The following is a 12477-nucleotide window of genomic DNA, read 5'->3' on the forward strand; positions in this document are numbered from 1 at the left end:
AAGAAATGCCTGAAGCCTTCCTAGAGAGACTCAGGAGGTCACAATAAACACACCAACACAGATCATGAGTCAATAGATACCAGAGTTTTAAAAAATGTTTTAATCCATTTATCTTTATTTGTGTACACATATTTGTAGGTTCACATGGCATATCATGTTAGTACACCAGAGAATAATTTCCAGGAGCTGGTTCTTTCCTTTCATCAAGTGGGTCCCAGGGATGGAACTGAAATTCAACCTTTCAGGTTATCCATCTGACCTCCATGGTCCTTGTCTTAGTTAGGGTCATAGTCAGACACCATGACCAAGGCAACTCTTACAAGGACAACATTTTAATTGGGGCTGGCTTACAGATTCAGAGGTTCAGTCCTTTATCCTCAAGGAGGGAGCACAGCAGCGTCCAGGCAGGGATGGTCATGTAGGAGGAGCTGAGAGTTCTACATCTTCATCTGAAGGCCACTAGAATATTTGCTCTCACTCGATTAAGAGGCTCTCATTGCCCACACCTACAGTGACACACTTCCTCCAACAAGGCCACATCTACTCCTATGAATGCCACTTTCTGGGCCAACCACATTCAAACCATCACTGCCCTACTCAGGATTAAAATCTTATTTAGAGGGTTGGCTAATCTTGGTTGTTAACTTGACTACATCTGCAATCAACTAAAACCCAGCCAACCAACTGAACACACCTGTCAGAAATTTTCTTGATTGGCTCACTGAAGGTGAGAAGACTCAATAAGTCTGGGCTACAGCCTACATGAATGGGCATGGTAGAAGCTTTTGTGTTTTGCTTGCTCTCATTCTCACTGGCAAGCTCATCTATCCTGATGCTGAGGCATTCCTTTATGGTATTAGGACCCTGTATTAGCGTTTCTGCTGCTGTGAACAGACACCATGATCACAACTCTTATAACAGAAAACATTTAACTGGGGGGCTAGCTAACACTTCAGAGGCTTAATCCATTACTGTCATGGGGGGAAGCATGGTGGCATGCAGGCAAACGTGATATTGAAGAAGGAGCTGAAAGTCTGATACGAGGATCAGCTGGCTGGAGGGCCTGGCTTGAGCATTTGAAACCTCAAAGCCAGTGCAAGGCCACACCTTCTAATAGTACCACTATCTATAAGCTTATGGGGTCATTATGATTCAAACCACCACATACCCACTTCTTTAGGGTTTCAAAATAAACTGAAGATGAACTGAGATATCCAGCCTCACATAGTGAACAACTCCAGGATTCTGTTGGGAAACAACCAATGCTACAATAGCAAGACCCACAGCCTGTAAGCTGCTCTACTAAATGTATGTATATGTATGTATATGTGTATATATTCATTATGTCAGTTCTGTTCTTCCTGACTAATATATCTAGAGAACAGCTTACCTTCTTGAGCCCTTAAGCCAAAGTCCTCCAGCATAAAAATGACTTCTTTCTTATGTCTAGATAGCCACACACTTCTCCATTGTTTGGTAATAGGAGATCTAGTATACCGAAAAACATGGCGAAACTTGCCAACAGTTTAGTTTCACTTAGTTCTCTATTTTCCTTAGATTTAATGAATTCTAAATATTGATGGCTGGCACAATTGAGCCACGTTTTTGCAGGAAAGGGCTGGCCAATGTGTCTCACAACTTTAGCTGCACTTCCTCTGGTGCATTCAAGGGCAACTAAGTTGACTGTAGGAAACAATTTAATTGTACAACTCCCACACAACATGGCAGGACTGCAAGAGCACATGTTCCTTCCAGCTTGCACCTGCCTCTGGGAGCACAGCCTCTGCTCTGCCCTCCCCATCCCACCCACAACCAGAGGCAGCTTATACCCCAGTACTTCTGACAGGTACAGTATCACAGGCTTGCACTGGAGCCCAGGAGCAGAACCTAGGCTCTGGATCTCCACCCATTCTGCCCACACTCAGGATTTCTGAGACCTCCTCTGTGATCACAGGATCACAGAGACAGCAGGTCTCCCAGGAGTTCTGGCACAACCAGGATCACAGGATCATAGGCTCACAGGACAGACAGGATCCAGTCAGAGACAGCAAGGCCAACTAACACCAGTTATAAACAGATGGCAAGAGTCAAGTGCAAGAATATAAGCAAAAGAAACCAATGGCACCATCAGAACCCAGTTCTCTCACCACAACAAGCCCTGGAAACCCCAACACACCGGAAAAGCAAGATTCAGATTTAAAATCCCATCTCATGATGATGATAGAAGTCTTTAAGAAGGACATTAATAACTCACTTAAAGAAACACAGGAGAGCCGGGCAGTGGTAGCGCACACCTTTAATCCCAGAGCTTGGGAGGCAGAGGCAGGCGGATTTCTGAGTTCAAGGCCAGCCTGATCTACAGAGTGAGTTCCAGGACAGTCAGGGCTACACAGAGAAACCCTGTCTCAAAAAAAAAAACAAACCAAAAAACAAACAAACAAACAAACAAAAAAACCACAGGAGAACACAGCTGAACAGGTAGAAGAGAAAACACATAAACCCCTTAGAGAAATATAGGAAAACACAATAAAAAGTGAAGAAATTGAACAAAACCATCCAGGATCTGAAAAATAGAAATAGAAACAATAAAGAAATCACAAAGGGAAGCTGGAGAGATGGCACAGTGGTTAAGAGCACTGACTGCTCTTCCAAAACCTGAGTTAAAATCCCAGCAACCACATGGTGGCTCACAACCATCTGTACTGGGATCTGATGCCCTCTTCTGGTGTGTCTGAAGACAGCTAAAGTGTACTCATATACATAAAATAAATAAATCTTTAAACAAAAAAAGGAAAAGAAATCACAAAGGGAGACAACCCTGGAGATAGAAAACCTAGAAAAGAGATCAGGAATCATAGACGCAAGCATCAGCAACAGAATACAGGAGATAGAGGAGAGAATCTCAGGTGCAGAAGATAGTATAGAAAACATTGACACAATAGTCAAACAAAATGCAAAATGCAAAAAGTTCCTAACCCAAAACATCCAGGAAATCCAGGACTCAATGAGAAGACCAAACCTAAGAATAATAGGTATAGAAGAGAGCAAAGATTCTCGACTCAAAGGGCCAGTAAATATCTTCAACAAAATCACAGAAGAAAACTTCCCTAACCTAAAGAAAGAGATGCCCATGAACATACAAGAAGCCTATAGAACTCCAAATATTTTGGACCTGAAAAGAAATTCCTCCTGTCACATAATAATCAAAACACCAAATGCACAGAACAAAGAACATTGAAAGCAGTGAGGGAAAAAGGTTAAGTAACATATAAAGGCAGACTACCAGAATTACACCAGACTTCTCAATAGAGATTCTAAAAGCCAGAAGATCTTGGGCAGATGTCATACAGACCCTAAGAGAACAAAAATGCCAGCCTAGGCTATTATACCCAGCAAAATTAGCAATTACCATAGATGGAAAAACTTAGATATTCTGTGACAAACCAAATTTAAACGATGTCTTTCCACAAATCTAGCCCTATAAAGGATAATAGATGGAAAACTCCACCTCAAGAAGAGAAACTACACTCAAGAAAAAGCAAGAAATTAATCTTCTCACAATAATCCCAAAAGAAGAGAGCCACACAAACATAATTCCACTTCTAAGAACAAAAATAACAAGAAGCAATTAGTCCTTAATCTCTCTTAACATCAATGGACTCAATTCTGCAATAAAAAGACAGACTAACAGACTGGATATGTAAACAGAACCCAGCATTTTGCTGCATATAGGAAACCCACCTCAGTGACAAAGACAGATACTACCTCAGAGTAAAAGGTTGGAAAAAAAATTTCAAAGTAAATGGCTCCAAGAAACAAGCTGGAGTAATCATTCTAATGTTGAATAAAATTGATTGTTCAACCAAAAGTTATCAAAAAAGATAAGGAAGAACACTTCATATTCATCAAAGGAAAAATCTACTAAGATGAAACTCTCAATTCTGGACATCTATGCTCAAAATGCAAGGGCACCCACATTTGTAAAAGAAATGCTACTAAAGCTCAAAGCACACATTGAACCTCACACAATAATAGTGGGAGATTTCAACACCCCACTCTCATCAATGGACAGATCATGGAAACAGAAGCTAAACAATGACACAGTGAGACTAACAGAACTTATGAACCAAACAGATTTCATAGATATATACAGAACATTTCACCCTAAAACAAAAGAATACACCTTCTTCTCAGCACCTCATAGAATCTTCTCCAAAACTGAGCATATAATCGGTCACAAAACAACCCTCAACTGATACAAGAAGATTGAAATAATCCCATGCATCCTATCAAATCACCATGAACTTAAGGTTGGTCTTAAATTCCAACAAAAACAATGGAAAGCACACATATACATGGAAGCTGAACAACTCTTTACTCAATAGTAACTTGGTCTGGGAAGAAATTAAGAAAGAAATGAAAGCCTTTTTAGAATTTAACAAAAATGAAGGCACAACATACCCAAATTTAGGAGACACAATGAAAGCGGTGCTAAGAGGAAAACTCAGCACTGAGTGCCTCCATAAAAAAACTAGAGAGAGTATACACTAGTGGCTTAATATTAATAGCACCACTGAAAGCTCTAGAACAAAAAGAAGCAAATACACCCAAGGGGAGTAGACAGCAGGAAATAATCAAACTCAGGGCTGAAATCAACCAAGTAGAAACAAAGAGAACTATATAAAGGATCAACAAAAACAGGAGCTGGTTCTTTGAGAAAACCAGCAAGATAGATAAATCCTTAGCCAGACTAACCAGAGGGCACAGAGATAGTATCCAAAATAACAAAATCAGAAATGAAAAGGGATATAAAATACAGAAACTAGAAAGCCCCAGATGCCAGGGAAGCAAGAGGGTCCCAGGACCCAAAATTGATGACATTAGCTGAAATACCCAACAAGGGGAAAGAGAGAAAACCTGTAGAGACCACCTCTAATGGATAGGTACAGGCCCCCCCCAGGGGGGAGTGCTGTGGGGCCATCCACCCATCTCAAAAAAAAATTTTTTTTAAAGATTTATTTATTTATTATATGTAAGCACACTGTAGCTGTCTTCAGACATCCAGAAGAGGGCATCAGATCTCATTACAGATGGTTGTGAGCCACCATGTGGTTGCTGGGATTTGAACTCAGGACCTTTGGAAGAGCAGTCAGTGCTCTTAACTGCTGATCCATCGCTCCAGCCCCCCATCTCAAAAATTTTAACCCAGAACTGTACCTGTCTAAAGAAAACACAGGGACAAAGAGTGGAGCAGAGACTAAAGGAAAGGCCATCCAGAGACTGCCCCACCTAGGGATCCATCCCATCTACAGACACCAAACCCAGACACTATTGCTGATGCCAAGAAGTGCTGGCTGACAGGAGCCTGGTATAGCAGTCCCCCAAGAGGCTCTGCCAGAGCCTGACCAATACAGATGTGGATGCTCTCAGCAAACCATCAGAATGAACAGTAGGACCCCAAGGGAAGAGTTAAGGTAAGGACTGAAGGAGTTGAAGGGGATTGGAACCCCATAGGAAATTATCAACACCCTAACTAAACACCCTAGAGCTCCCAGGGATAAACCATCAACCAAAGATTACACATGGAGCGACCCATGGCTCCAGTCACAGATGTAGCAGAGGAAGCCTTGTCAGGCATCAATGGGAGGGGAGGTCCTTGATCCTGTGGAGGCTTGATGCCCCAGCATAGGAGGATGGATGCTAGGGTGGTGAGGTGGGAGTAGGTGGGTGGGTAGGTGCACCCTCATAGAAGCAGTGGGGAGGTGGGATGGGATAGTGGGTTTGCAGAGGGGAAACCGGGAAGGGAGATAACATTTGAAATGTAAACAGATAAAATAACCAATAAAAAAAGTTTAAATTACTTTTTTTAAAGATGTATTTATTATCATACATAAGTACACTGTAGCTGTCTTCAGACACACCAGAAGAAGGCATCAGATCTCATTATGGGTGGTTGTGAGTCACCATGTGGTTGCTGGGATTTGAACTCAGGACCTTCGGAAAAGCAGTCGGTGCTCTTACCCACTGAGCCATCTCACCAGACCTTAAATTACTTTTAAGCTTGTTTATAATGTGTGTGTAGCACAAATGTGTTGGTCACAGGACAGCTTGCAGGAATCAGTTCCCTTCTTCTACCATGTGAGAACTAGGAATTGAACTTAGGTCATCAGGCTTGGTGGCAAGCACCCATGGAGCCCCCTCACTGGCCCCAAATCTAATGACCAAAACTGTCTGTATTCCCTGAGAGCATGCAATTTGCATTTTCTTACTGAAACTTTCTCCTTAGACAATCAATCCTGGGTGGGTTCTTACAAGAGCTCATTTGACAAGCTCCCATGGCCTCTTCATTTGCTCTGTTCAGTTCCATAGGGGTCTGTGTATTTCTCTTTTCCCAAGTACATTTATAAGAACAGCTATACTGGGATTGGTGGGAATATATCATTTTAAAAAATGCCTTTTAGCGTGGGTTGGAGGGGTGGCACATGCCTTTAATCCCAGCACTTGGGAGGCAGAGGCAGGTGGATTTCTGAGTTCCAGGCCAGTCTGGTCTACAGAGTGAGTTCCAGGACAGCCAGGGCTACATGGAGAAACCCTGTCTTGAAGAAAAAAAAAAAATGCCTTTTAGTGAAATGTAACTTATTCACTATAAAAATTTTTATCTGTAAAATGTGTTTTTGTTCTCTTACTTAAAATTTTTTGTTGTTTTAGTGGTGGTGTTTGTTTTTTGAGACAAGGTCTCACTGCACTGCCCACCCAAGCTGGCCCTAACTCTGAGATGCTCTTGCCTCACCTCCCAAGTGCTGGGATTTTTTTACCATGTCCAGGTTACATTGCCATGCTTTAGTCATACAGAACATCACAGCAAAAAGTCTGTGCAAAGTTGTCTAGCTTCTAGCCAGGAAGCAAAGAGAATGTATGGAAAGGAAGAGACAAGGCCAGAGACAGCCTTCAAAGTCGGATCTTCATGTCTGGGATCCATGCAGTCCAGTCCCTGCAGTCAGGCCCTACCTCCCAGTACCATCACATTTGTTTGTTTGTTTGTTTGTTTGGTTGGTTGGTTTTAGTTTTTTCAAGACAGGGTTTCTCTGTATAGCTCTGGCTGTCCTGGAATTCACTCTGTAGACCAGGCTGGCCTCGAACTCAGAAATCCACCAGTCTTAGCCTTTGCCTCCCAAGTGCTGGGATTAAAGGCATGCGCCACCACTGCTGTACCATCACATTTTAAATTCATCAATGGATTAATCCAATCTTTATGTGAGACATTATGATGTAATCACTTCTGAAAAGTCCCACCTCCTACTATTTGCATATCAATACTTAAGCCTTTGGAGGGTACAGATGTCACCCAGACCAACAGGAGACCATTCATGTTGTGTTTGTGAGATGTGTGGTCACAGGGACTGAAGCCAAACATTCATCCATGCTTAGCACGTGGCCCAGCACTCAACTCTCTCTACAGCTCAAACTTGGTTCACCAAGTTCCTAGGAACAAAAGATATAAGAAGACAATAAACTCCCAACATAACTTCCCAAACTATGGTTCTTTTTAAGGAATAGTAAGTTTCTCAATGTTTTTGTTTTGTTTTGTTGTGCCTACCTGTTTCTAGCTGATAAAACTGTAAGTCCCCAGTTCATTATACTATGATTTTGTACTTTAGTTCAGATAAAATAAATAGAAATACACCATTTAACCATTTTTAACTGTGAACTTCAGTGGCACTAAGCTCTCCCAACATTATACAATTATTATGTCTTTTGATTTCCAAAGGGATTTCATCATCTCAAATAGAAACACTATTAAGCAATAACTCCACTCTAACTATGCTCTACTCTCTGTTCTAAAAATCTAATAATACTCAGTGTCGCATGAGTATAATCATATGCCATTTGTTTTTTTTAAGTCTAGCTCATTTCACTTACCAGTATTTTGACTGCTAACCATGTATATCAATTCTTAACTCATCTTCATGAATAAGTAATATTCCATGTATGAATATAACACATTTTTCCTTTCTTCATTTGATGATACTCAGATTGTTTCTGTCTTTTGCCTATTATAAACTATTCTGCTATGAATATTATATTGTTACTTCTTCCAGATGCACATTTTCATTTGTTGTAGTTGTTTTGAGATAGAATCTCACTATGTAGCTCTAGAAAAACTCTCAGAGATTTTCCTGCCTCTGCCTCTCAAGTGTTGGGATTAAAGGCTTGTACCTCTATGCTCAGTCACATTTTCTTTTTCTTTCTTTTTTCTCTTTGTTTTGTTTTTTGTTTTTGTTATTGTTGTTGTTTTATCTTGTTTTGTTTTTTGATACAAGGCTTCTCTATGTAGTTTTTGCTGTCCTGGACCTCATCTATACACCAGGCTGGCGCTGAACTCACACAGATCCACCTGCCTCTGCCTCCAAAGTACTGGAATTAAAGGCACACTCCATGTTTTTTGTGTGAGCCTTTTTTGTTTTGCTTTGTTTTTACTCATGCTTAGCTTGGTTCTCATTTTTTGTTTTTTCTTCCTTTCTTTTTCTCTTTACAAAGAGAGAAAGAGAGAGAGAGAGAAAGAGAGAGAGAGAAAGAGAGAGAGAGAGAGAGAGAGAGAGAGAATATGGCATGGGAAGGGAGGTGGGAAGGACATGAGAGGAGTTGGAGAAGGGAAAGAATACAATCAAAATGTATGGAAACAGTTTTTAATAAAAAAGCTATGTTTGTATTTTAAATATGTGTACACATGTGTGTACTGGTGTGTGCACATGTGAGTACAGGTGTTCTTGGGATAGATGTGAGCTGGTCAGTGTGGATGCTCAGAACCAAACTCAAATCAGCATGCACTCAAACACTGAGAGATCCCTCCAGGGCTTTACAAGTTAGGTTCTTACCTTTTGTAGCTCTTTCTCCTTCACTGTCCTCAGATGAGTAAGCATCCTTCAGTGAGGATTATTCAACGTGTTTGTTTGTTTGTTTCTCCCTGTAGCCCCGGCTGTTCTGGAACAAGCTGTCCTGCAGCAAATACTGTTCCCAAAGGGGGAACTGTGGGTGGAAACCCAATGCCCATGGCATAGATCATTAAAACTGCATGGCTTACTCTTGGTTTTGGTCTTTAGTTTTCAGATTCACTTTAGAATCAGGTTACCATGTTCTCTCAAATTCCCCATTGAAATTTCGAGACTGTGTCTTTACAGTGATCAATTTGGTTAGGACTGGCATCTCAGTAATCTTGAGTATTACAAACCATAAACATGCTGTATCTGCTTTTTGGGTTATTTTAAAATTTTTGCTTAATTATTGTCTCTTCAGCAGTACATATAGTAAAAGGCTATGGTCAAAGTTTAAAATTTTCCAGATAGAGAGCTTATATGTGCCCCCCCCTTTTTAAAAAAAATCCTATTCCTAAATATTATTTATCTAGTACAATTTTAAAAAATGAAATCTAGGGGTTAGGACTAAAGCATATACTTAGGATGCATATGAGAGCTCTGGCTCAATCCCCAGGGCCTCCTACCTGCAATAACCAAACAAACAAACATACATCCATCCATACAAATAAATAGTTTGCTACCAGTACATAAAAATTAGAAATGACTTTTAAATCATAACGCTGTATCCATTGTATTAATACTTCCATTTGTTATAGGGTTTATTTTGTACATTCCTTAAAGTGTTTGTTTGTTTGTTTGTTTGAGACAGGGCTTTTTTGTGTAACAGTCCCAGCTGTCCCAGAACTCACAGAGATTACCTGCCTCTGCCTCCCGAGTGCTGAGATTTGCAATACCACTGCTTGGTGTTCAGCAATCAATGTTATCTTTTCAGAGTTAGATTTGGTACTCTACTTTCTGGTTCTGGACTGCGGATGTCTGCTCTTGCCTGTCTGTCTTCATTGGCTGGCTGTCTGTCTTCAATGGATTTACTTTGTGTTTTCTCACTATAGCTTCTTCTTTCTGTTTCTTTGGTTTTTGGGTTTTTTTTGTTTGTTTGTTTGTTTTCAAGACTGAATTTCTCTGAGTGGCCCTGGCTGTCCTGGAACTCCCTCTGTAGACCAGGCTGGCCTCAGAGATCTACCTGACTTCGTTCCCGAGTGCTGAGGCTGAAGGCGGTGCCATCACACTAGCTTTACAGGAGCTTCTGAGCAGTGACTGAACCTGGGGTTTAGGCAATGCTGAGGACTCAACACTCCCTACGCAAGCAGTCATCCTCTTTGCTGACATGAGCCGCGAGAGCTTTGTGTCCCGCACACACTGATTTGCTTCACAGAATTTCGGTGCACTGTACTTTCACACAATATGGATAGAAGTGTTTTTTAATCTTCCTTTTGATTTTTTTCTTTTTTCCTCTAATTTCTTTAGTAGTCTCTTGTTTCATTTTAAAATATTTGCAACTTTGCTTAACACTATTGCTAGATACTATTTTAACTTTGTTGTGGTAAGAGAATATACTCTTTCAGAACATACTGTATGTTCATGGAAAAAAATTCATGTTTAGAACTTACAGGGTGTGGTATTCCCTAAATATCTATCAGATCAATACAGTTCACAAGATTATTTGCCATGTCTTCCCTGTTTTGTTTTTTTCTATTTAGGATGTTAAAATGTACTGCCACCTAAATGCTTGTTTTAGTATTTTTAAGATGATAGTCAATACACACAGACACTTACATTTATATCGTCACAATAAAGCATGCACATTTAATGTCTGTCAGAATATCACTATTTATCTCTGATCTTACCCTCAGCCTTTAAACCCACTGAACTCGCCTAAAGACATTATTCTTTGCATATGATATTTATTTAGTATTCGCCTTGTATAACTTTGTCCATTCACTTTGATTGTATTTAATTTTGAGTTGTCTGGAGATCTGACATATCCCAGGCTGTCCTGGATGATGACATGGAGCTAAGGTTCACCTGAATTCTTTTCTGATCTTCCTGCCTCTGCTTCCCCAATGGTGGCATTATAGGCGCACACCACCACAGCTAGGTGCTGTTCTTCATTTTTAACAAAGGTGAATTTTTTTATACTTAAAGTGGTATTTGGTCTTTTACTTTTTTCAAGTCAGTGTTTCTCTATGTAGCCCTGGCTGTCCTAAAGCACATTCTGTTAACTTAATACCTCTGCTTAATAGCCTCTGCTTCCTTACTGCTGAGATTGAAGATGTGTGTCACCAGCCGCCACAGCCCAGCTTCTAGTCTCTTACAGATAGTATAGTTTGATGTTCTTCATACCTGCATTGACAATTTAATTAAAACTGAAGGACTTAGCACTTAATATTTAAGGTAATTATTGATCTAATTAGATTTATTCAATTTTGTCATTTGGTTCTTTTTTTTTTGCTTTTTTTTTGTTTTGTTTTGTTTTGTTTTTTGAGACAGGGTTTCTCTGTGTACCCCTGGCTGTCCTGGAACTCACTCTGCAGACCAGGGTAACCTCAAACTCAGAAATTTGCCTGCCTCTGCCTCCTAAGTGCTGGGATTAAAGGTGTGTGCCACCACGGCTGGCTTTGGTTCTTTTTTTTTTTTTTTTAATCTCTGTTGTAATTGTTCTTATTCCTCTTCTTACATTTTAAAAGATAATTCGAATATTTTTAGCATTTCATTTAAAAATTTTTATTGCTTCATTAACCATATTTCTTTGTATTATAGTTTCTCTACAATTATGATATATAACTCAGTCATTTAAAAAATTGATGTGTTTGTGTGTATGAGATATATATTTATACATACACACACACACACACACACACACACACACACACACACGTATGTATGCGCACCACATGTATGACTGGCGTCTATGGAAGGCATCAGATCCCCTGGACCTGGAGCTGGAGATGGCTGACGCCATTCTGTTATTTTGTCTTTTTTTTTTTTTCCAGAGCTGAGGACTGAACCCAGGGCCTTGTGCTTGCTAGGCAAGCGCTCTACCACTGAGCTAAATCCCCAACCCCGCTGGCACCATTCTGTAGGTACTGGGAACTGAACCTGGGTCTTCTGAAAGAACAGCAAGTGCTCTATAACCACCAAGCCACTCTAACTCAGCCTTTCAGAGTTCAACTAGAACATTGTTGTGTTTTTTTTTTTAAATGTAAAATGTCAATAGAGATCATGAAAGCATATAGATTTTTCCTACTTCCTCCCATGTCATATATTTTCTTGTCATTTTATAAAAGGTTTTTGTTGTTTGGTTTTGTTCATTTGTTTTGTTTTTGTTTTGTTTTTGTTTTGTCTTTTTGTTTGTTTGCTTGGTTGGTCTTTTTGGTTTTTTTGATACAGGGTCTCTTTGTTCAGTCTTGGCTGTCATGGAACTCAATAATATAGACCAGGGTAGTCTCAAACTCACAGATCCTTCTGCCTCCATCTCCTCAGTGCTGGAACTAGAGGCATGCATCACTGTGCCCAGCTTTTTTAACAGTTTTATGTATTAGCGTTATTATACATGTAGACAATAACTACATTGAAAACTCTAGGGGACTATTATGCTTTACTA

General features: G+C 40.1%; 1 protein-coding gene across 1 annotated transcript in view; it reads right to left on the minus strand.

The window, feature by feature from the left end:
• Positions 1 to 12477, minus strand: part of Baz2b (bromodomain adjacent to zinc finger domain 2B) — a 308453-nt gene that overhangs the window by 251477 nt on the left and 44499 nt on the right. The window lies entirely within an intron of this gene.

Source organism: Mastomys coucha, unplaced genomic scaffold, assembly GCF_008632895.1.
Source record: "Mastomys coucha isolate ucsf_1 unplaced genomic scaffold, UCSF_Mcou_1 pScaffold15, whole genome shotgun sequence".
In the NCBI taxonomy this organism is placed as follows: domain Eukaryota; kingdom Metazoa; phylum Chordata; class Mammalia; order Rodentia; family Muridae; genus Mastomys; species Mastomys coucha.